At 41.8% G+C, this 26,346-nt stretch overlaps 1 pseudogene; it reads left to right on the forward strand.

The window, feature by feature from the left end:
* Positions 1-940: 940 nt before the first annotated feature.
* Positions 941-2,552, forward strand: LOC111173680 (high mobility group protein B1 pseudogene; annotated as a pseudogene).
* Positions 2,553-26,346: the final 23,794 nt, after the last annotated feature.

Genomic DNA, 26,346 nt, shown 5'->3' on the forward strand with positions numbered 1-26,346 from the left:
ATCCTCTGTACTTCTTTGAAATTCAGATTTTGGGACTTCCCTGGTGGTGCAGTGGTTAAGAATCTGCCTGCCAATTCAGGGGACACAGGTTCAAGCCCTGGTCCGGGAAGATCCCACATGCTGCAGAGCAACTAAGCCCGTGCGCCACAGCTACTGAACCTGTGCTCTAGAGCCTGCAAGCCACAACTACTGAGCTCACGTAACACAACTACTGAGCCTGTGTGCTGCAACTACTGAAGCCTGCACACATAGAGCCCGTGATCCAGAACAAGAGAAGCCGCCACAGTGAGAAGCCCGCACACTGCAACGAAGAGTAGCCCTGCTCGCCACAACTAGAGGAAGCCTGTGTGCAGCAATAAAGACCCAATGCAGCCATAAATAAATAAAGAAATAAATAATAAATAAATTCAGATTTTATTTTATTTTATTTTTTCGGCTGCATCACACAGCATGTAGGATCTTAGTTCTCCAACCAGAGATGGAACCCGAGCCCCCTGCAGTGGAAGTGTGAAGTCTTAACCACTGGACTGCCAGGGAAGTCCTCAGGTTTTATACATTTATTTATTTATTAAAATTTTATTTATTTATTTATTTTTGACTGTGTTGGGTCTTCATTGCTGCGTGCGGGCTTTCTCTAGTTGCGGTGAGCAGGGGCTACTCTTCGTTGCAGTGCACGGGCTTCTCACTGCGGTGGCTTCTCTTGTTTTGGAGCACGGCCTCCAGTAGTTGCAGCACGTGGGCTCAGCAGTTGTGGCACAGGGGCTTTAGAATGCAGGCTCGGTAGTTGTGGCGCATGGGCTTAGTTGCTCCGCCGCACATGGGATCTTCCCGGACCGGGGCTCAAACCCGTGTCCCCTGCTTTGGCAGTGAATTCTTAACCACTGCGCCACCAGGAAGTCCCTATACATTTACTTTTGCAAGACTCTTTCAGACAGACACAAATATATGGCTGTCGACAGAGTGGAGAGAGTCAGGAGGCTGGGTCTGGCTCCAGCTGTCATAGCCATTGCAGTACGTTGAGCTCCATAGAGACAGTTCCCCGGGCAAGGGAGAGCCGGATGGGCACTGGGTCCCCCTGTGCCTCACTGAGGAAAAATAATTAAACATGGGGAAAGGAGATCCTAAGAAGCCGAGAAGCAAAATGTCATCCTGTGCATTCTTTGTGCAAACTTGCCGGGAGGAGCACAAGAAGAAGCATCCAGATGCTTCAGTCAGCTTCTTAGTGTTTTCTAAGAAGTGTTCAGAGAGGTGGAAGACCATGTCCGCTAAAGAGAAAGGAAAATTCAAAGACATGTCAAAGGCTGACAAGGCCCGTTATGAAAGAGAAATGAAAACGTATATCCCTCCTAAAGGGGAAACAAAAAAGTCCAAGGATCCCAATGCACCCAAGAGACCTCCTTCGGCCTTTGTCTTGTTTTGTTCTGAGTATCGTCCAAAAATCAAAGGAGAACATCCTGACCTATCCATTGGTGATGCTGCAAAGAAACTGGGAGAGATGTGGAATACGCTGCTGCAGGTGACAAGCAGCCTTATCAGTAGAAGGCTGCTAGGCTGAAGGAAAAGTACAAAAAGGATATCGCTGCACACCGAGCGATATATCCCTGCATACATACCGATATATCCCTGCATACATACCGATATGCAGGGAAGCCTGATGCAGCAAAAAAGGGAGTCGTCAAGGCTGAAAAAAGCAAGAGAACAAGGAAGAGGAGGAAGACGAGGAAGATGAAGAGGATGAAGAGGAAGAAGAAGATGATGTCAATGAATAAATTGGTTCTAGCGCAGTTTTTTTTTTCTTGTCTATAAAGCATTTAACCCCCCTGTACACAACTCACTCCTTTTAAAGAAAAATATTGAAATGTAAGGCTGTGTAAGATTTGTTTTTAAACTGTACAGTGTCTTTTTTTGTATAGTTAACACATTACCGAATGTGTCTTTAGATAGCCCTGTCCTGGTGGTATTTTCAATAGCCACTAACCTTGCCTGGTACAGTACGGGGATTGTAAATTGGCATGGAAATTTAAGGCAGGTTCTTGTTGGCGCACAGCACAAATTAGTTATATATGGGGATGGTAGTTTTTTCATCTTCAGTTGTCTCTGATGCAGCTTATATGAAATAATTATTGTTCTGTTAACTGAATACCATTCCATAATTGCAAAAAAAAAAAGAAAATAAACTGCAGCTGTTTTGTTGACATTCTGAATGCTTCTAAGTAAATACAATTTTTTTTTATTAGTATTGTTGGCCTTTTCATAGGTCTGAAAATTTTCTCCTTAAGGGGAAGGTAGTCTTTTGCTCTTGCCCATTTTGGATCAGACTAATCATTACAATGTTTATCTTTCATACAGTTGGCTGATAAAAACCTTTTGTCTAGACACCCTGCATACTGGTGATGAGGGTAATAAAAGTTGAACTGAGACAGTTTTCATCCATAACTGAAACTCAGATCTTGATCGGTTGATATCAGATTTCACATAGCCCAGTTACATTTACAAAGTGAAGAGTAACCAATCTACTCACAGGACTGGATTATTAGAATCAAACGTTTGAAAGTCTGTCCTTGAAGGGCTAATAGAAAAGTATGTTCTAATCTTTACATGAGGACTCTACATTCTTTAACTCTCATTACCATGGAATGGCAGCTATATTTGCAGTTCCCACGTTAGAGACCTGAGAATGTATCCCCAAAAGCATGAGCTTAAAATACAAGACTAACATATTAAATTTTTTTGTTGACATTAGTCCCAGCAAAGGCCCTGGAAAAAAAGTGCTGGCTATAAATGTCTTCTCCTATTTATCTAAATATAGATTGTTTAGGAAACTTGAGACCCTCCACTAAAGGTACTTTTAATTAATTGGGCCAACTTTTAAAATGGTATGCCGCATTTTAAATCAGGTATATTTTCCTATATTATGGTCTGCCCCTTTATAAATCAAATAGACATGAGGGAAGAAGACACTTAAGCTTTTGTGATCTCAGTATGAATTATCTGATTTATTTGGATTTGAATTTTCTTTACAAAACTCAGGCTCATTCATTAGAGTCATATGTTTGTCTGCTTAGCAGTTTAGGGAACACTTTGGCAATTTTGTGGTTTTTGAGATTATCATTCTCTTAAAGTGCCAGTGTTTTAAAATAGCGTTCTTGTAATTTTACATGCTTTTGTGATGGAGTGATGTTTTGTTATATAATGTGGACTTGGATTCTTTCCATTTGCATTTGTTTATGTAATTTCAGAAGGAATACTGAACATCTGAGTCTTGGATGATGCTAATAAACTAGTAACTGTAGAGGTTTTAAAAATATGTACGGTTGTCTCTTCTTTTGAGATGTCACCAGTCATGTTCAATCCATTATTAGTTCTTTAGGGGACACAAAGTGGTGATATTTTAATTCTATCATTTCTTCTTTATATATTAGCTGGAATATTTCTACAAAGAGAAGCTTCTCCTTACCTGTTTGGTTATCCCTATTTATAGTTCCTTTAGAAAGGCAGGATAAGTACTTGAACCAGTTTCAACGTAAGAATTGGTTCTTGGCATGGAAAATGCAAATTGAATCTGACATGGATCCTGCCCTCAAGGAGCTTCCCATTTGGTAGGGGGATAAGAAATGTGGACAGAAGTGATGAGAGAATCCAAGAGGTGCAAAGGATTCTGAGTATGCCCAGAGGACCATCGTTCCTGAGAGACAGAGCTGCCTGGGACTCAGTGCTTCTGGTTACTGGACATCAGGGGGGCCTAGTAAAAGTGTTCACATTTCAGCTGAGCCTCCAAAGATGGGGTGGCAGGGATCTCCCTTTCTTCTAAGCCTGGGCTTATGGTGTTCCAGAAATAAGATAACTTTTTATTCTTCCTTGCAGTCCGGTGTGGCCGTATGACAAAGTTCTGGCTTATAGGCTGTTATGAGAAAAAGTAACTTGTGTGATTTCCACATTGTACCCTTAAAGAGAGGGGAGGCCTTTCCCTTCCCCCTCCCCCATTCTACTGCTCGCAAAGTAGATGTTGTGGTACCCCATCTTGGAACACGAGGACCAGGAAGCATCATAGACATGGCAGAGCAACAATGTAGAAGGAAGCTCCTGGGTTTCTGGTTGACCTTCTATGAGCCACTGTACCGGCCCTGGATGCTACCCAACTATGACAAGAACAAGGAATAAACCTCTTCCCCTGATGGGGTGGCCATGGTGATGGGAGTGCCATCTGGGGTCTCCCTTGAAGCATCTAGTATCTGCTGGTGCTAGGACATGGTGGGAAAAGGAATCCAATTCAAAGAATGTAGGGGAAGGAGAAAGTGTAAGGCAAGGTAAATGTTTTCACATTGAGGAAGAGGAGAGAGCAATTAAAATATCCCAAAGTCTCTTAAGGGTAGGGTTATAGGTATTTTTGAAAAGCATTGACTCTCCCTTTTCAATCCTGAAGTTTACTCAATGTGAGAATCAGGCTAAAGGTGTTTGTTACATTGATGGTCACACGGCCAAAGGCATTATTCACACACCTTTAAAAAGTGAAGTGTTTTTTCAATATTTTGTATACTCAGAAATTATCTGATAGACGCTTTAGCATTCTTTTATTCACATTTAGATTTGAAATTCACATGGAATTGGGTTTTGTGTATGGTATGAGGTAAGGACAAATTCAAATGTTTTAAAAATCATCCTTTTTCTTATTGCGTTACAGTGATAACTTTGTCATAAGTCAAAGGCATTTGGGAGTATCTACTAAAATTGAACAGACATATTCCCTCTGATCCATTAATTCCACTCCTAGATGTATATCTAACAGAAATGCATTCATACGTGCGTGAAAAGAGAGATTTGAGAATGTTTATAGCAGCACTACTCAGCCCAATAGACAACAATATTGTATGGATCATCAAACTTGCTAAGAGACCAGAACTTTATGGGTCTTAAGGATCATCATCTATGGGATAGAGATGCTAATTATCCTACAGTGGCAATCATATTACAGTATATAAATGGATCAAATTAACATGATATACACCTTGAATTTGTGCAATGGTATATGTCAGATATATTTCAATCTTAAAAAAGGTAATTGCCCCCCAAAATAGCCCTAAAATGAAAACAATCAAAATGTCTATCAGCAGTAGAATAGATAAAGGAATCATGGTATATTCATGCAAGAAAATAGCATTCAGCCATGAAAACAAGTGAGCTAAACTATATACAATAGCTTTGATGAATCTCAGAAACATGTTATTGAGTGAAAGAAATCAAAAGTAAAATAATATAAACTATCTCATTCTATGTATATGACCTTTAAAAATGGGCAAAACGAATCTATGGTGTTAGAAGGTTATCTTTGGAGAGGAGAGGAGAGTTAGTAACTGGGGGGGACCCACAGAGAGTTTCTGAGGTACTGTTAATGTTCTATTTCTTAACTTGCGTGGTGGTCACCTTGTAGTAATTCTTTGAACTGTACATTCATAATGTTTGCATTTTTTGTATGTGTATTATATATCAATCTAAAAGTTATTTTTAAAAAGAAGTTGGGGGACTTCCCTGGTGGCACAGTGGTTAAGAATCTGCCTTCCAATGCAGGGAACACGGGTTCGAGCCCTGGTCCGGGAAGATCCCACATGCCACGGAGCCCGTGCACCACAACTACTGAGCCTGCGCTCTAGAGCCCGCGAGCCACAGCTACTGAAGCCCGCATGCCTAGAGCCTGTGCTCCACAACAAGAGAAGCCACCGCAATGAGAAGCCCATGCACTGCAGCGAAGAGTAGCCCCCGCTCGCCACAGCTAGAGAAAGCCCGGGCGCAGCAACGAAGGCCCAACGCAGCCAAAAATAAAAATAAATAAATAAATAAATATAAAAAAGAAGAGAAGAGGTTGGTTGCTATGTTATATTCTAAAGGAAGGAAGACTGAAAGAGAGGCATGACAGAGTTAGGACAGAGCCTACGGGGAGGTGGTATTCTTTTGGTTTCGAAGTATCAATAGCTGTTACATTTCTCCAGTGAAACACCAAAACATAAGATATTTGATATACGTGCAAAGCAATGTTTGATATTTGATACAAATTGGTAGATGGAAGAGGAAGATAAAATTAGTAGTCAGATTTCAGCAAATCTCAAATACCATTGACCATTATTTTAATAAATCATTTATAGGGGAAAATGCTGCTAATTAAATGTGAAACCATACCTTAACAATAGTTCTGGGTGACACATGAATTGGTCATATCAGCTTCTTATTGCTTTGAGATTTCTTTGACTTATTCCAAAAGATTTGGTTATTTTTCCTCCCTTTATTTGCCTTATTTGCTTGGTGGTATTATGATTGACATTGCTTTTGCATATATGTATGTCAGGTACAAAATGGAACACAACTTCATCTCGTTGTGGCCCTCTTCCTTTCTTCAGCCTTGTAAAGCTCGTGGTTGGTCTTTACAGGAGAATTAGAATGTTGGCCATTCCTCCAAAGTGAAATGTTTGCTTTGTTACTACCAATGCGCCCCTGTTGCTGTGTTTCTCTGCCTTTCTGTGACTACAATAACCTTTCATTTCAATGAGCAGTCTTTTTTTTTTGCGGTACGCGGGCCTCTCGTTGTCGTGGCCTCTCCCGTCGCGGAGCACAGGCTCCGGACGCGCAGGCTCAGCGGCCATGGCTCACGGGCCCAACCGCTCCACGGCATGTGGGATCTTCCCGGATCGGGGCGTGAACCCACGTCCCCTGCATCGGCAGGCGGACTCTCAACCACTGCGCCACCAGGGAAGCCCCCTCAATGAGCAGTCTTTTAAAAGACATCTTAAACATCAGCTAAGCTCATCTGCGGTGATGCCAATAGAACAGCTATGGCCAAGTTCACACATGTGAAGCAGTGACACAGCTGCTGCCTGGCCGACAGTGACTATAAGAGGATTCTCGATTTCAGAGATGTTAAAATGTGAAAAAAAAATGTGCATCTTAGAACTGATGAATCAGTGTGTTGAAGGAAAAGGCAGAGTCAGAAAATTACTATTTACAGAATTAGAGGAAGTCTTACATACTTGCATAATGTGGGCTGAAAATAAGAAGTGATGTATTTCAAGGACCTAGAAGAAAATCAGGGAAAAGGTTAAAAGAAAATAACATAGTTTGCCTAAAATAAATGTACTATGTTTGGTGGAGGCTGGTATTCATTAACTTGATGTAGAAAAGCATGGCTGATCTCCCTCTCTCCTTGGGAGGCAAGGTGATATGATAACTTAGAGCACTGGAGTGCTGATAAATGTTTAGCCACTGGTTTTCTAGAAAAATGTGCGTATATAGGTTTATTATAAATTTTACTTATATAAAGGATATGTAGCACACAGTTTAAAAATATTATTAAATATATTACTCTTTGTTGTAAATTACCATATAGCCAACTGATTCCCACAAAACACTTTTGTTGATTTTTCCCTAACTCGGTATCCATAGCCAACCTACGGTTGCAGTTGACAAACGAGTACAGTTTTGACATGAATGTTGGTTGGTACTTTTGTTTACATTAATGAATAAGAGCAAAGTGAACAGCAAAGACATATGTTGGAACTTCACTGGTTTGTCAATGACATGAGTGATTTCCTTGCTGAATCAGATAACAATCTTCTAATACTGAAAGAACCTTCCCTCAGTGTTCTCGTGTTATGAAGAATGTTAACAGCTATAGACACAACACACTTTCAAGTTTAGTCTACATTTCGAACATTTTCCCACCTTCTTAAGGCTAGACAATCAGCAAAATGATAAATGAAGCCCTGAATTGTAATATGTGCCAATTGCTATGTTGTAAATATTCCCAGCGTGGTCAATTTCAAGTTATCAAAGTGATCTTACTGAATATGGAGTTAGGAAGAGATGTGAAGTAAAACAATATTATTTAGTATTTCCACCCTATAGCTCTAAGAGATGTAAAGAATCTTAAGAGTGTAGACACTAATCAAAAGTAATGATTATAACTAGGAAGTAATTAATTTTGAATATTTATTCTCTTGTTTTAAATATAATTTATTTATTGTAAGTTTGAATCACTTAATTTTTTTTTTTTTTTTGCCGTACGCGGGCCTCTCACTGCTGTGGCGTCTCCCGTTGCGGAGCACAGGCTCCAGACGCGCAGGCTCAGCGGCCATGGCTCACGCCCAGCCGCTCCGCGGCATGTGGGATCCTCCCGGACCAGGGCACGAACCCGTGTCCCCTGCATTGGCAGGCGGACTCTCAACCACTGCGCCGCCAGGGAAGCCCTGCATCACTTAATTTTTAATAATGGCTGTGCTTAACAAATGCTCATAAAATTCCTGAAGCTTTGACTATCAGCTCTTACAAGGCTGTATGTGTCAGCTCCGGCACATCTCTGCTTTGGAGTCAAAGTCAGGTTTTTATTTAACTTTACTGGTTCCTCGTGCTCCAACCATGGGCAATATATCTAGCCTCTTCAAGCCTGGTTATTTCTACAGCAGGGCTAATAATACCACCATCATAGAGTTGAGTGAGGACAGAATGAGATCAAGTTTGTGAAGTGCCAAAATCAACACAAAATAGGAGAACAATATTAATTTTTTTTCAGTTAATGCACTTGGCTAGTCAGGAGGTATACTGATATTTTTAAATTGAAGGATAATTGATCTATAACACTATGTTAGTTCCAGGTACACAACATAGTGATTCAGTATTTCTATACATTACAAAATGATCACCGCACAATATTAATTTTTTCCTCTTTCTCTGGTCTTTCTCTCGTCTGATCTATCCTGAACACTGCTTGTTAAAATTATCTTCCTGAAACAGAGATCCTTGCTATGTCATCTCTCTGACTTATAGTGGTATTAATCACAAACTTCAATTTGCTATCAAAGTCTACATCTTACCAATCTCATTTTTTCATTACTCCTTAGGTTGTCTGTGCCCCAGATACAAATCTGCTGACATTTCCCACAGACTCCTTAGGGATCCCACCTCTACACCTTTGTTCCCAACACTCCTTCCTGTTGAGACCTTAGTATTATCTGTATCACCCTCCCCTCTCCCTGTCAGAACACACCTCCATAAGGCTGCCTTTGTTAGCCCCATCTCACGATGATATCTAACCTGAGTACTCAGTGCTGGGGATGTGCCGGGAACTGTACAAAATTTCTATATGCATTATCCCCTTTAGTTAGTCCAATTTAGAGATGAGGAAACGGAGGCACACTGAGAGTAAATCGTTTTCCCAAGGTCATACACCTAGTGAATGGTAGAGCTCAGGTTGCAACTCGGGTGGTCTGACTCCAGAACGTGGGCTCTTAGACATCACGTTCTACTTAACTGCTTGAATAATTACCTTTTAAAATAAATTACATCTGTTTGTTTAATAGTACTGTATCATATATACTGTTATATATCACGTTCTTGGCCTTTTTCATGCCTAGGTTTATATGTTTTATTTAAGTACCATCTTCTTGAGGGCAGAGTTATTCATTTCTCAAACCTTTATAAAGTGGTCTCCCTATGTATCAGGTGCTTTATTGGACACTGGGGATATAAGACCTGTCCTTGGTTAAAGACATGACAAAACATCTTTATAGCAGAATACTATGTAGCTATAACAAAAAATGAGGAGGCTCTTTATGTAAAGACATTGGAAGTGTTCCAAGATATACTGTTAAGTATAAAAGCAAGGGGCAGAGCATTTTGTACACTATGCCGAATTTTGTGTAAAATAGGAGGGGGGTTAAAACTTCTTCTGTGTATTTTTACCTGTTAAAATAATGGACTCAGTTCTTATCAATATGAAGTTCATAGTTCAGACACCATACTATAACAATGCTATAGTTGATGTACAATGGAACATTGACCATCAAAAATATATATTCTGAAATCTTCAAAAACTATAAAATAATGAAGACCATGGTGGCAGTGAGGTGTTTGTTTAATGAAGTCTCATGCTCCCCTTGCAGGATATAGAGTTATTGCTGAGAAGTGGCTTCTAGCAAAGGACTTTGTTTCCAGCATTCCTTGCCTGTGGGACCATGTGATTAAATTCTGGCCAATGGAATGTGGGCAGAAGTGATGTAACCATAAGACTTCCTGTGCGTATTGACATCCAGGAAGTTCCTGAATGACTGTGTACAGCAAAGCTACTTTACTCCCCTTCCTCCCTGCCACCCATGACCCATCGGGCTGCATATGAGGAATGAAATTCTATTGTGTTTAGCCAGTGAGATTACAGTGTATATCTGTTATTGCAGTTTGTATCAATTTCATTAAGACACCACTTTAGTATAAAATTTTCCTCTCAAAGTATAACTGAAAAATTTAAATGACTCTTTCAGACTCTTACTAATTTATCTCACCTGATACGCATAATTCAGTATATATATATATATATATATATATATATATTCAGCTGGAATACTCGCTGAAACAGTTTCACAAATTGATTTTTCTTATTTTTACCTGGTACCTGTGGTAGGATCATCCACATCACAAAGCTCTGCCACAGACGTATGTGACATTTCACTCTTTTTTTTTTTTTTTTGCGGTATGCGGGCCTCTCACTGCTGTGGCCTCTCCCATTGCGGAGCACAGGCTCCGGACGTGCAGGGTCCGCGGCCACGGCTCACGGGCCCAGCCGCTCCACGGCACGTGGGATCCTCCCGGACCGCGGCACGAACCCGCGTCCCCTGCACAGCAGGCGGACTCTCAACCACTGTGCCACCAGGGAAGCCCCATTTCACTCTTTAATAGATCCGATATTTCCATTTTCTTGACAGAACTATATTTTCTTAGACCTTTTAACTTTTTACTCTAGTGTTAACATCTGCCAGCTTTCCTCTCCTTTTAAAGATTTTATTATGAGATGCATCACACATACAGCAGAGGGCATAAAACAGAGAGTACATTTTCAAGAAAAGTCAGAAAATGAAGACCTGTAAAATGCCACCCAAGTCAAGAAACAGAACCTTGCTGACCCCCAAGAAGCCCTCCAATTGTCCCTTCCTGATTATAATTTCCTTTCTTCCCCTACACAGGCAATCATTATCCTGACTTTGGTGATAACGATTTCCTTGCTTTTTTTTATAGGTTTGCCTCCTATGTCTGATCCCTGAATTATGTAATGTAGTTGATCTGTTTTTGAACTTTCTATAAAGGGAGTAATCAGCTCTATTTACTTTGTGTCTTGCTTCTGTGTCCGAAACGATGTTTGTGAGAGTCATCCATGTTGTTTCATGTAGGGCTAGTTAGTTCATTTTCATTGCTGTAGAGCAGTCCTTTCTGTGACTATACTGCATTTAACTTATTCATTCTAGTCTTGAAGGACATTTGACTATGGTAAACATCGCTTTTATGAACATTTTTCCCCATGTATCCTGGTGCAGATGAGCACGAGTTTCTCTAAGGTACACACCTGAAGAGTGAAATTGCCAGGATATGGAATGTGCCTGTCTTTAATTTGACTGGATAATTCCATTCTGTCTTGCACAGTGCACGCATTAGCAGTATACGAAAGGTCCCCTTGTCCCTCATCTAAGCCAACGTTTGGCATTGTCAGACTTTGAATTTTTTTGTCAATCTGATAGGCGTTTCATTGTGGTTTTAATTTGAAATTTTCATCAATAAGGTTGAACACCTCTTTCTATGTTTATTGATCATTTAGATTTCTCTTCGTGTGAAGCGCTTAATTTAAGTCTTTTAAGTCTTTGACTAGTTTCTAATGGTGGTTTGATTGCAGGAGTTCTTAATCTTAGGCCTGTGTCGGTTATATGTTTTTCAAATATTTTCCCTACCCCACACCTTGTCTTTGTACTTTCTTTATGGAATCTTTTGGAAAATAAAGACTCAATTTGATCAGGACTGGATTTATCTTTTCCTTTACAGGTGGTGCTTTTTGTGTCTGGTTTAAGAAATCCTTCTTTTCCCTGAGATCGTAAAGTTATTCTCCAGTATTATATTCAAAGCTTTTATAGTTCTGGCTTTCACATTTAGATATTTATTCCACATGGAAGTAGAAGTCTGATTTCATTATTTTCCATCTGGTTACCCAATTTCAGCACCATTTATTGAAAAGTCTGTCATTTCCCTATTGATCTGCAATGTCACCTATGGTCGTACATCAAGAGTTCATATAAGTGGGGGTCTGTTTCTGGGATTTCCATTCTGTTCCATTGCTCTATTCATCTTAACCCTGTGCGAACACCATATATTTTTTCCCATTTCAGTTTTCCTTCTGTCATTCATTCAAGACATTTATTTTGAGTGCCTGATAGACCCTCTTCTAGGTATTGAGGATAAAGCAGTGAATAAAGCAGACATAAAATCCCTGCCTTCCCAGAGTTTCTGTTCTAGTGGGAGAGTCAGACAATAAACAAGATAAATAAATAAGATAGACAGTATGTTAGATAATAATATTTGCTAAGGAGAAAAATAAAGCAGGAAGGGGAATAGGAAGTATTCAGGGTGGGGCTGAAATTTTGGATAGGATGACCAAGGAAGACGTCACTGAGAAGGAGATACCTGGGTTTATATCTAAAGGGAATAGGCAGCACCCTGTAGCTGTCTGGAGGAAGAGAGAAGAAGGATGATCCAGGCAGAAGGATCAGCAAGTGCAAAAGCCCTGAGATGGGACTGTGCCTGCTGTGTCTGAGTAATTGGTGAGGCCAGTGAGTGCTGTGGTGTGAGTACATATAGAAGGATATGAAGTCAGAGAATTAGCAAGGGCCAATCCTGGGAGGGCTTGTAATTCATAATACAGGTTTTGGCTTTTACAGCTGTTAGAAGGTTTTGAGAGGAGTAACTTGACCTAACTTCTATTTAAAAGGATCCTTCTGGATGTGAAGTTGAGAAGAGACTGGAGAAAGGCCAGGGGAGAAACAGGGAGATCAACCAAGAGGCGATTGAAACAAGTCAGGTGAAAGAAAATGGTGACTTGGACCAGAGGTAGCTGTGGTGAGAGAGGTTAGATTCTGGATTTGGCGATGGATCAGATGTGAGGTTTGAAAGACGGTAGTTAAGTCATGCTGATGATTGAATTTGAATCCCTGACATCTCACTCCACAGTCCACGTGGCTGCCCACTATGAATACTGCCTCTCATTATGCCTATCAGAGAGTGTACTTACTACATAGAATGCATAGCAGTGCCATCACTGAGGTTCCAGATGCTGATCTTGAGGCCTGAGGTATGCTCTTGTAGATGTAGTTTGACCAAATTAATCAGTAAATTATTTGTAAAGCTATAATAAAAGTAGGATAAGCCAGAAGTAAGATAAACCCAAAGTAGGACTGTCCAAAAGTCTACAGGCTAACACATGGTGGACATTGTCCTGGGGGATTTCACATTACTTGCAGTGCAAAAGAAGACTAGAATGAGTGATGTCCTCTACATCACCAATATTTCTGCAGTGTGGAAGATTAGGAGTAATCTCAGAGATAAAAGTTCCAGACTGGAGTCTGCTGGCATCACAGAAAGCTAAGGGATTAAATCCTGTTTCCATTGAAGGGAACAGTAAATTCAGAGGAAGCAGTAACGTCTGGAATGAGGGATAGAAGATTAAGTAGACTATTATAGGGTCGAAAGGTAGAGATGAGAAGTGAGGCAGAACATCCAAAGAGGGAAAGTACTTCTGCTGGATTTCCATCAGGAAACCATAGATGACCTCTAAAAGTAGTGGTGAGGATGGGGGTAGAACACAAGGGTCACAGGCTCTCAGAGTAGGAAGGGGCATGTCCCACTTCACACTTTAAACATCTGTGTGCACCAGGTATTTTTAACTCGGGGTTCAAGGACGAGTTTCACAATAGAATGTAAAGCTGTGCATTCGTATATGTGCATGTGTGGGCATGGATCTGCGAATTTATCTGGGAAGAAAAAAATCCATAGCTTTCATCAGATTTTCAAAGGAGTCCTTCATCCTAAAAATGTCCAGAACAACTGATCTTACAGTTTCTCCTTGAACCAATGCTTTTGGCTTCTTTCCTCAGGGGTGGTTTGTTTTGCTGCTGATCAGCTCTGTTAGAACGTCCTTCCTCATGGTGAGCTGGCACATGTCTTCTAGGAACTCCCACCCCTGGTCTAGGTTTTGCCCCCTGGAGCGACACTGGGAAGTCTAATCCCTCTTTCATCTCAGTGTATTGAATTTTTTTCCTGACATGTGCTTAGTTGTTAAAGGAAATCCTTGACATTTGTAATGCCTTCGAAGATTCTCACGAAGTCAGCAAAGATCCTCAAATTTTGAAAAGTTTGTAAGTTTAGCTACTCGGAGCTTAAAAGTAACAGATTCTATTACATGAACCCCATGTAATCCCATGAGGCTGAATTTCCATGTTCATGAAAATATTGGAGAAAGGATATAGAACTCTGTCCTCTCTCACTCTTTGGCAAATAATGTCTAATGATAGCTCCAAAGGGTCTGATTTTCAGGAAAAGCAGTTTTAATAAGGAGGACATACATCCTGATTATAACAACCATAGAGCTTCAAAAATGCAAAGCAAAAACCATTTACAAAGGCAAGTAAGAAGAAAGAGTTTCTCTATGTCATGGGATTAAATTTTTAAAAAATCTGTAACCTCAACTTCTCTAACTTATTTACACATTGGCTTCCTTATAAATTATACTACATAAAGCCTTTAGTAATTCTACTTTAACCATTTTTTGTGGATTTCTTTTCCTTTCCTTCTCTTTACAATCATCTTGATATAGTTACCATATCGGAAGTCAGTTCTCTGTCTCTTCACCTGGTATGAGGCCTGCTCCAATCAAAACCAACTTCTAGTTCAGTTATCCGGAGCCCCCTAAGCAGGTAATCTCTAAATGCTGATGTAAGATGAGAAGAAATAAATGCTCATTCATTCAATGAGTATGTATTCAAAGCCTACTGTATGCAATGCACACAGAGCCCAAGTGGTCAAAGAAGTTACAGTTTAAGTTAGTACCCAAGTTAAGGCAAATACTTAAACTTATATAGTAGCAAAATAACACAGCAAAGAGTTATGGCAATAAGTCAACAATGTAGATGAAATGGACTCATAAAGTATATTCCCATTGATCAATATGAGGCAGAAAAAGAGAAGAAGCAGAGAATAGAAAGGATAAATAGGAAACAAAGAGCACAATGTTAGATTTAACCCCAACCATATTAATAATCACACGAACTGTAAATTGTCTAACCACCCCAATTGAAAAACATAACTTGTTAGTTGGCAGGGGTGGGGAGTGGGGAACAAGACCCAACCATATGTTGCCCAAAAGAAAGCCATTTTAAATATAAAGATATAAATAGGTTAAAATTTTAAAAATGTAAGAAGAAATACCATGCCAGTATTTGTCTATGTTAGACAAAGTAAATTTCAGAACAAAAAATATGGCCAAGGATGAAGAAGATAATTTTTTTTTTTGAATCCTGGTCTTTTTTTTTTTTAAGATTTATTTATTTATTTGGCTTCATTGGGTCTTTGTTGCTGTGCGTGGGCTTTCTCTAGTTGAGGCGAGCGGGGGCTACTCTTCATTGTGGTGCACAGGCTTCTCATTGTGGTGGCATCTCTTGTTGTGGAGCATGGGCTCTAGGCACGCAGGCTTCAGTAGTTGTGGCACATGGGCTCAGTAGTTGTGGCTCACAGGCTCTAGAGTGCAGGCTCAGTAGTTGTGGCGCGCGGGCTTAGTTGCTCCGCGGCATGTGGGATCTTCCCAGACCAGGGCTTGAACCCGTGTCCCCTGAAATGTCAGGCAGATTTTTAACCACTGCACCACCAGGGAAGTCCCACAGATGCAACAATTCTTAACAAAATGTTAGTAAATCAAATCCAACAATATATAAAAAGGATAATACACCATGATCAATACATTATCCTAGGCTGGTTTAACATTTGAAAATCAATCAATGTAATTCACCATATTATCAGACTAAAAAGGAAAGCCATATGCAGAAAAAGGATTGAGAAAATTCAACATTCATTCCTGATAAAAACTCTCAGGAAACTAGGAAAAGAAGAGACATTCCTCAACATGATAAAGGGTATCTAGGAAAAACCTACAGTTAACATCATACTTAGTGATGAAAGATTGAATGTATTCCCCCTAAGATGAGGAAGATTTTTGCTCTTACCACTTCTATGCAACATTGTACTAGAAGTCCTAGCCAGTGCAATAAGGTAAGAAAAAGGAATAAAAGGCATTCAGAATGGAAGGAAGAAGCAAAACTCTTTATTTGCCAATGACATAATTGTCTCTGTAGAAAATCTGATGGAATCTACAAAGAAATCTACAACAGCTAATAAGTGAATTTAGCAAAGTTGCAATACATAAGGTCAATATATAAAAATTAATTGTACTTCTATATATTACCAATGAATAATCAGAAATTAAAATATAAAAACACTGGGACTTCCCTGGTGGTCCAATGGTTGGGACTCTGAGCTTCCACTGTAGGGGGGCATGGGTTTGATCCCTGGTCGGGAATTAGGATCCCACATGCCTTGCAGAGCAGCTAAAAAATAAAAACACTAATAGCATTAAAAATATGAAATATTTAGGAATAAATTCCAGAAAGGTGAAAAATAAACTGTATCCTGAAAATTACAGAACATTGTTGAGAGAAATTAAAGAGAACTGAAATAAATGGAATGATACATTGTGTTGTTATGATATCAGTTCTCCCCAAATTGATCTACAGACTCAATGCAATCTTGATCAAAATTCCAGGGGGCTTTTTTTGCAGAATTTGACCAGCTGATTCTAAAATTCATATGGCCATGCAAAGGACCTAGAATAACAAAATCAATATTTAAAAAGGAAGAGCAAAGTCGGAAGGCTGACACTATTTGACTTCAAGATTTATTATAAAGCAGGGGTAATGAAGACAGTGTGGTATAGTGTCAAGATAGACAAAAAGATCAATGAAGTAGAATAGAGAGTCCAGAATCAGACCCTTAACATACTTGATTAATTGATTTTTGACAAAGGTGCAAGGGTAATCAGGTAGTGCAGGAACACTAGATATCAATGTCAAAAAAAAAGAACTTATATATTACTCCAAAAGCATGATCCATAGAAGAGGAGAAAGTAATAAATCAGACTTCATAAAAATTAAGAATTTCTGCTCTTTGAAAGACTTTAAGAGAATAAAAAGGTCCACCCACACTGGGAGACGATATGTACAAATCACGTATCTCATAAAAGACTTGTATCTGGAATATATAAACACCTCTCAAAACTCATTAATAAGAAACAAACAACCCAACTTAAAAAATAGGCAAAAGACTTGAACAGACACGTCACCCAAGAGCATATACTGATGACAAATAAGCCCACGAAAAGATGCTCAGTATCTTTAGTCATTAGGGAAATGCCAGTCAAAACCATAATAACACTTCTTACCTGTTGGAATGGCTGAAATGAAGAAGACTGACCATGCCTAGTGTTGTCAAGGATGTGGAGCAACTGAAACTCTCATATACTGCTAGTAAGAATGTACAATGACACAACCACTTTGAAAAGCAGTTTGGCCCTTTCTTACTATGTTAAATATACATCTACAGTAGGACTCAGTCATTCCATTCTTAGACATTTATACCCAAGAGAAATAAAAGCATATGTCCACACAAGGACTTGCACACAAATACTCATAACAGCTTTATTTATAAGGGGCAAAAACTGGATATAACCTAAATGTCATCACCAGGTGACTAGATAAACAAATTGTGGTATATCTCTATAATGAATAGTACTCAGCAATAAAAGGGAAAGAACTATTGATAGACAACTGAATAATTTCAAAATAATTAAACTGAGTAGAAGAGGCCCTACAAAGAAAGTACATACTCTATGATCCCATTTGTTTAAAATTCTGGAAAATGCAAACTATTGTACAGTAATAGCAAGAAGATTGTGGTTGCTTGGAGAGGGAGTGAGTGTGGGAGAGTGATGCACAGAGGGATTACACAGGGGCCTGGGAAAACTTTTGGAGGTGACGGGTATGTTCATTACCTTGATGGTTGTGATAGTTTCATGCATGCATACATACGTCAAAACTGTTTACTCTAAACATGCATAGTTTATCCTATGTCAAATATACCTCAATAAAGCTATTTAAAAATGTATGTAGTGGGCACACTATGTGTGCCAGATCGTGTTCGCAGTGTGTGAAAGGCATTCTCCTCTTTAATTCTCACAACAAACCTATCAGGTCAGTCCTATGATTGTTCCCTTTTACAGATGAGAACAATGAAGCTCAGAGTTGTTCGCGTCCAAGGGTACTCAGTAAGTGGCGGCGGCCTGCCCATACTCTTTCACTCTTAACTGTGAACTTGCGGTAAAAAGAAATATGTGTGAGAAGCACAATAAAGTGCTAAGAGTTCTCACATTCATTGTCTAGATCCTCGTAAGAGAGTGTAGAGTAAGCAGTTCAAATGATCGTGCCTACTTTACAGATGGACAAACTGAGATTCAAAAGGATTAAGGTGACCATTACAGTTTCAGGCCTGGGGGAAGGGATTTCTCCCTCCTCCTCATACCGGAGCCGCGTCCACTGAATCACAAGGCTCCAGCTGCTGCTTATAGACTTCTGCGTTTTTTTCTCAGGCAGCCAAAGATCGGGTAAATTGAGTTCCTGGTGTTTTTAGATGTCAGAGATTCTAACAACTGAGCACTGCACTGTTACTAGGCATTTCCTTCTGCGACTGTCGTTCAGGAGAAAGGTAAGACTTGGCATTTCCAAGGGTCACGGGGCCCTCGAGTCCACAAAGCACCTTTCGGGTTTCAACGCCCGCGTGCTGGCTGACAGCCCGCCAGCGATCAGCGGCCGCGTCCCGGCGCTCGGCCCGGGTGCCCCTCCCGCGCGGCTCGGCGGGGGCGTCGGGGAGGCGGGCCCGGGGACGCTCGCGAGGCGCTCCGGCGCGGCGCCCCCTGCCGGCGCCCTGCTCCCTCGCCCCGGATCCGGTCCGAGCGGCGCGGGGACGCCGGCCTGACAGCCAGCGAGCGGGCGGGCGCGCCCTGCAGAGGTAGGTGGGCTGCTGGGCGCAGGCAGGCAGGCGGGCGGGGGCGGCGTGCGCGGGCGGGGGCAGGGGGCGGGCAGGGGGCGCGCTCCGGGGGTCGGCGCGGGGGCACGGTGGGCGGGGGGGCCCGGTGGCGGGGGCGCGCGCGGCGGCGCGCGGCGGGCGCGAGTCATCAATTATGCAAGGACTTCGGCGGCGCGGGGGGCGGGCGCGGGGAGCGCTCCAAGATGGCGCCGACCGCAGTCCCGCCCGCAGCATCCTCCGCACCTCCGCAGTCCGGCCGCGCCTCCCGGGCCCCGCGTTAGGGCCGCCGCTGCCTCCCTTGCCGCCGCTGCCGTAAGTAGCCCCATAGCCCCCGCCCCGGCGCCGCTCCTCGCCCGCCGGCTTCCCCTTCTCGCCTCGGGACCCTGGAGCGGGGCTCGCCCACCTCCAGTCAGGGGCTTTGCCGCAGAGTGCGCGGCGGGGCTCCAGGGGCAGTGGAGCGGGGTTTGTGCCCTGCCTGTTTTGGACAGGTGTTTGGAAGTCTTGCTTCCTTCTACCGTGTTTACTGGGGATCCCTGAGGAGAACTGAGGACCACCGGCCCCCACCCCCATACACCCTCTCTCTCCTCCGCTCTTGGCTGCACTGGGGGACACTGGCGTGCCCTCGGCGCCCCTTCCGTAGGGCAGCACCCTCTCCTCCCCATCTCTCAGAGCCGGGGCAGAGTCGGGGCCTCTCGCCCGGTTGCACTGGAAGGGCAGCGCCGTCCGGATCTTCTAGGCTGCTCCTTAGCTCTACCCCCTCCCCCATGTCTTACTGCATCCTTCTCCCCCATCCGGCTTCAGATTGTTACCGACTGCAGAAGCCTGGGGCTCGTGGGTTCTTAGGGCAGCCAGGACTCCCCTGTCCTTTACTCGGATGCATCCGTCCCCCTCCCGACAGGGTACTCGGGGGTTGTTGGGGGCCCCCGGGACCTTCCTTGGCAGGCTAGGATTCCTGCATTAGGGAGTACATCACTTTCAGAACATCCCCTTCCCCCGCCCCCACCCCTACGCCACCCGATGCAGAGCTTGCTCCTCTCCTCCTCTCTGCTTCCCTCCCCCACCTTACCACCGGCAGCAGCACCCTGGGCTTCTGCTAGCTTTGGGCTTGCAGGACTGCCCAGCTCCACAGGCTTGGACCCCTCCTCTCTAGTTCTCACTTGGTACTTGGGGGACCGCAAAGCCTCTGCATTTTTCCTGAGAGCTCAGCTCCATCTCCTCCTTGCCGGCAGCAACCACCGGTGGAGACTTGGCAGCTAACTTTCGGGGGGGCTTAGCCACGGCTTTCAGACCCCTTCAAGGGCCCCAGTTTCGAGGTGGGATGAAGTGAGAATAATTTTACAGCCTGATAAATATGATTCTACAATCCATGCCTTCCTTCCAACTACCCCACCCTGTGCCCTCTTCCTCACTTACACTGCAGTTTTTGAAACATGGGGGAATACATTTTATATCCGGAGATTCCAAGATGCCAAGGTTCAGCGTCGGTATTCAAAATAAAAGGATGGCATCTGTTTTGGGGGAGGGGAAGGGGTAGAAGAAACTTTGCATTGCATCTGGCTAATTCAGGGGGAGGGAGAAATAATTAGCATGGAGCAAGCTCTACCAAACAGGGAAAATTGCTTTTAATGCACGGACAATGGGCACCAGAGAAGCCGGGATGGAAGCAGGAAGTGTGGGTGAGGGCTCTGGGGGCAAAGGGGGAGAGTGCTTTTTATAACCGTTTTCTCGAGTTTGAACCTGGAGAGCCTTTAGAAAGGTAGTGGTGTGCTAGGGCTGTAGGATGTTTTAGCTTTCCAAGGGAGATTTCGGGTGTGGTAGGTAGGTTTTCACTGTTTCACAATCTTTCTGTACTTCTCTTTTCTCCACGTGTATTAGAAGATAATGGTGGTTAGGAGACTTCTTTTTCTTTCCTCAAAAAAAAAAACTGGTTTTTTTTTTTTTTTGATGTGTAATGCAAATGGCTGGGTAACATTACCACCTGGTACCACCATCCTGGTAGAAATCTCAGGGGAATCAGACTTAAAATGCTGAAAGCTTTGTAACATGTTAACTGTAACCTGGTTCTTGAAATACTGCAGCATTTTTTCTTTGGAGCTCATGATCCACAAGGCTTCAGTTCTCCCTGAAAGAGAATTTGATTGCTTGGAAGCGGGTAGTAGTGATGGCTTGGTACTCAGCAAACATTGTCTGTCCTAGAAATTGAGGCTCTCCCTGGAGAGGGCTCCAAGTGTGTTCTGTGTTCTATGGACATCTGATTCAGGGTATGTGTAAATATGTTGTTTCTTAGTAGGGCTGGTGGTGGGTACTACAACACAGTTCTTGACAGTGCTGGTCAGTTACTGGTTTCTTGGGTTCAGTTGGAGAGGCTTCAGTTTTCATTTGGGGTCTTGTCAACTTTTATCAAAATATTTGAAGGATTTTATTTTAAATTAATAAAGGATTATGAAATGGAATATAGCATACTTACAAACAAACAATCATACAGTTGATTTTGCTTTCTTTGTAGGGGCTTTAACAAATTTTTCGCAGGGCCCGACTTGCCCAGCTTTGGTTGCCGGTGTTGAGGTTTGCTCCAGGGTTTCTTGCCGTGGTGCTGAAAGGACAGTTCCCTGACAGTCCTGCTGTAGAGTGCACTCGTGCTGGACGTGCTTTGGGTTTTTCTTGCTTTTATTATCAGCAGGCTTTCCTGTAGATGTGTGTGTGTGCGCGCGCGTGTGCATGCGCAGCTGGGTTTATACTTGAAGTTGCAGGCCTAGTTACCATATTTTATTACTCCCACATAACTCTTCATTTTGGCTGTCCCTCATGGAGACAGTGTTTTTACAGGCTGCAGCAGATCCATATGTAAGTCATACAGTGACATTTTGCTGACTGCATTATTTCAGCACATTTTGATAATTTCAAGTAGCAAGAAACTATTAATGTTATGGGAATTTGGTCTCCTCAAGAAGTAATCAGATAGCTTGCTAAATTAAGCTGGATCAGGAGGGCATCTTCTTTGGGTTGATTTGAACAGTGAGCTGGGAAAAGGACTCAACACAGCAGAGGCCAGTATGTGATTCATTGTTTCACTAAAGTAATTTGTTAAAAAAGTATTTTAAAATCCTAAAATAGTGAAGGGAGCCATAAAATTCAGCTTGTATGAATCTCTCACCTAGCACAGGGATCCCCTTATGGGAGATCTCACATAAAGCAGCTCGTTCCTTTTGGGTTCCACTGTGATTGAAGTACTTTTATGTCATTGAAAAGGTAACATACATAAAGTTAAAAGACATATAAATTGGGGCTATGTCAGGGGCAAATGTCATTCTTGTGCTTCTTACCAAGAAAAGATTGACATTCAGTGTTCTATAGAGATTACACAAGAAACCTGCACCTGCTTGAAAAGAATACAAAGATAGAGACATATCCACCTAAAGCAAGAAAAGCATTCTTGAATGGAAAGAAAAGTAATTATCTTTAATGTGCTGATATTATGTAACAAGTTGTTCTGGAGGCACATGCATGAATTAATGAATACTTAATTCCTACAGATTATATCTGAGAAGGAAAATAAAACCACGCTGTAACGCAGACGTAGAGAATGGACTTGAGGACACGAGGAGGGGGCGGGGTAAGCTGGGACGAAGTGAGAGAGTGGCATGGACCTATATATACTACCAAATGTAAAACAGATAGCTAGTGGGAAGCAGCCACAAAGCACAGGGAGATCAGCTCGGTGCTTTGTGACCACCTAGAGGGGTGGGATAGGGAGGGTGGGAGGGAGACGCAAGAGAGAGGAGATATGGGGATATATGTATATGTATAGCTGATTCACTTGGTTATACAGCAGAAACGAACACACCATTGTAAAGTAATTATACTCCAATAAAGATGTTAAAAAACAAACAAAAAAAACCCCACACTGTATAGAAAGTGTTAAAAAATACAGTTTATTCAGAGTCAGATCAGTTTCCATAATTATAAAAATAATGTAAGGCTTCCCTGGTGGCGCTGTGGTTGAGAGTACGGACGCGGGTTCGTGCCCCGGTCCGGGAGGATCCCACGTGCCGCGGAGCGGCCTGGCCCGTGAGCCATGGCTGCTGAGCCTGCGTGTCCGGAGCCTGTGCTCCGCAACGGGAGAGGCCACAGCAGTGAGAGGCCCGCGTACTGCAAAAAAAACAAAAAAAGTATACTTATTGCAGAAATATTTTAATATATAAAAGACAGGAAAAAAGTCATCCTTAGCAAAACAGTTGTCTGTGTTTATGGTTATTTCAGTCTTTTTTTTTTTTCTGTAGAGAGGGCAAGAAGCACTTGCAAAAGTTATTCAGAAGAACAAAAAATAAGTATTTTAAAACCAAGCCTTTTAAACTCTTAAGTTCACAGTCCACTAGTTAGTCATTGAGAGGCTTGACAGCTAGATCATTATATCTCAGTTTACCTTTATTTTCTGAATTATGTAAAAAAAATTTCCACGAAATTTCTTTAATGTGAATTCTAATTCATTCTTAGAATTGGACTCCTGTAAAGTCTTTTGATTTAAATATAGCAAGTTAACTAGAAGAATAAAGAAAACTTTGCAAATATTCTCCCTCTGCACCTACTGTGTGTGAAGCATTGCAGTAAGCACTAACACTCTTTAAATGGCAAGACTCAGCTTAGAAAATTATACCCTGCTCAAAACCTATGGCTATTAAAGTGTTAAAAGAAGGAAACAGAGCTTTCACCCTTCACATATATTAATTGCTGAAATGCTGACTGGAAGTGATTTAACCTAAAAAAAAATAATGTGTGCAGGAATATGAAGTAAATGTATGTAAATAAAAGACAAAGAAGAAATCTTCTGGAAAATTTTTCTCTGTCCCTCCGTGAAGTTATAGATACAAAACCAGGACCCGCGTTTAAGTACATATCAGGAATTAAGGTGAAATGAAGACCCAAGAAGGTTGCCTTAGTTACACTGCTGAGAAGAAAAAGTCAGGAACAGTGTAGGCTTTGGAGGTAGGCAAAACTAAGTTCAAGTCTTGATTCTGCTACTTACTAGCTTTGTCACCTTGGGTAAGTCATTTAATCTGTCTGAGCTTCAGTGTTCTCGTCTATAAAAATAGGAATAATAATACCTACATTGCAAGGTGTTTGTGGGGATTAAATGAAATCTCTGTTTCCTGACACATAGAGCTCAGTATATTTTAGCTCCTTTTCCTCTAGGGATTTAGCAGCTTAGTGTGTATTTATATGTGTATTTGATAGGGTATATATGTACTGTATTAAATTTCAGTAGTCTGAAAATCAGATGGTTGCTTTATCTTCAGTCTGGCAGAGAGAATAGAATCTGCAGGTGTGCTGACTTGGGTGGACATTGCTAATATAAAAGGAGAAGAGTTTTACTGTATAATTGCAGTGCTGACCTCCACCAACACAGTGCAAATGCAGTTACCAAAGTAACTCTTTCTGCATTCATTCCCAAACTATTCTAGAATAGGACTCTTTACCAAATAGGAATGCTCTGACATTAGCCGGTTGGCAGGCAACCGGGCTGTTTTTAGCTATAGTTTGGGATCTGAAGGTGGAATGGGCCCAAAGGCTGAGGTGTCCCTTTATCCTTACTTGAGCTGAATGTGTTAATTGTAGTAAGTGATTATACGGGTTTGGAGTTGCTTTTGTCTTCAGCACCCTTCTAGGTTTTCCCATTATATAGTCTTTTTTTTTTTTTTGCGATACGCGGGCCTCTCACAGTTGTGGCCTCTCCCGTTGCGGAGCACGGGCTCCGGATGCGCAGGCTCAGTGGCCATGGCTCACGGGCCCAGCCGCTCCGCGGCATGTAGGATCTTCCCGGACCGGGGCACGAACCCGCGTCCCCTGCATCGGCAGGCGGACTCCCAACCACTGCGCCATCAGGGAAGTCCATTATATAGTCTTTTAATTGCTTTATTTGAATGAGTCTCATACATTTAGGTCTCATGGCTGACCATCTACTTTTGGTAATTATTACTCTATGTTTATCTGTTTATAAAAACTTTAAAAATCCTTCTATCAGTTGATTGTTTGAGTTAGGTAAGATAAATATTATTCTACGCATTTTATAGCTGAGGAAACTGAGGATCCCAGAGCTTGAATGAGTTGTCTAGGGCTATGGGACCATTAAGTGATGGAGTGGAGACAGGAACCCAGGTTGGTTGACTCATGCTTAAAGATTTTTCTTCCATTAAATGGTGTTATATTCTGATGTTCATATAGCCAAGTATTGTGAACGATTTTGGCTTTAAGAACTTATCATTATCCTAGGTATCTAAACATATCTTACTGAGTGGGCATAATGAAAGATTCTGGGATAGGCAGAGGGAGGGCAAGAGTACCTTTGAAGGAGAGCATTTTGGAAGCAGGAAGGAGAGGGAAAATGAACAGAAAATGTATCAATAAATAAAATATGGATGAAAATAGGAGGCATTGAAGTAACGTGGTCGTTTTGTTTCTGCAGCTATCCTGGCTACTTTTTTAAAGGTCATCATGTCTTGGTGTCTACTTGTCATTCGTCATTTCTCTTGCACATAAATACACATTTGGCTACTCATAAATGCTCCTACGTTGCTGTGTAAGTTATAACCAGGACCACAGAGGAATTATGGCCACTATCACCTGGACTTTTTTGCTTATGCAAGGCTGAAATTGGTGTAGGACTCAGAGAAGAATTGGTGCTTGGTGGCGGGAGGGTTATGCTAGTTGAAGCAGAAAAAGTTCTGGGAGGCTTTAGATCTAAAAGAGCAAAGGTGAAGGTAGATAATAGTTACAGTTTCCCTTAGGTATATGGAGATGTGTCATACTGAGGAGAGTGGAGCAGAAGCAAAGCTAGGACCCTGAGGGTCTAAGATGTGCTCTTAGTTTGGGACTGAAGCTCTCTTGATCCTGGAAGGAGTCGATTGGGTTAGGATAACTAAAATGTTGTCTGGAGAGGTTTGGAACGCTTTTATATTCACTATTGGTGGTAGCGAGAGTCCTCCTGTGTTCACTGGGCTTGTCCCAGGATCTGGAAATGGAAAGCACTGAAATCCCTCAAAAGACACATTAACAGGCTCCTTTCATGTTCAGTTGATTAGTGCGATTTTTATGATGTGAAATCTTTTGAGTTCCTAGGGAATAAGAACATTAGAGAAATATAGCGAACGCTTATTTATCCAGGGATGGATTATCTAGGCTATGAATTATACATGTCACTTATTTTCCTCTCGTTTTCTGCATCTTGGGCATTTAACTGATCGTTAGCATTTCCATCAGAGTGAACTTGGAAAGGGAGAAAAAGTCAAAATTAAAATGTTACTTTAAATTTTTAGATAATGATTGAGAAAGGAAGAGATCAATGGGAAGGCAACTCATTTTTAGTCTATTCTT

Source organism: Delphinapterus leucas, chromosome 11 (assembly GCF_059928025.1).
Source record: "Delphinapterus leucas isolate spDelLeu-1000000601 "Yukka" chromosome 11, BTC_Dleu_Yukka2, whole genome shotgun sequence".
Classification (NCBI taxonomy): domain Eukaryota; kingdom Metazoa; phylum Chordata; class Mammalia; order Artiodactyla; family Monodontidae; genus Delphinapterus; species Delphinapterus leucas.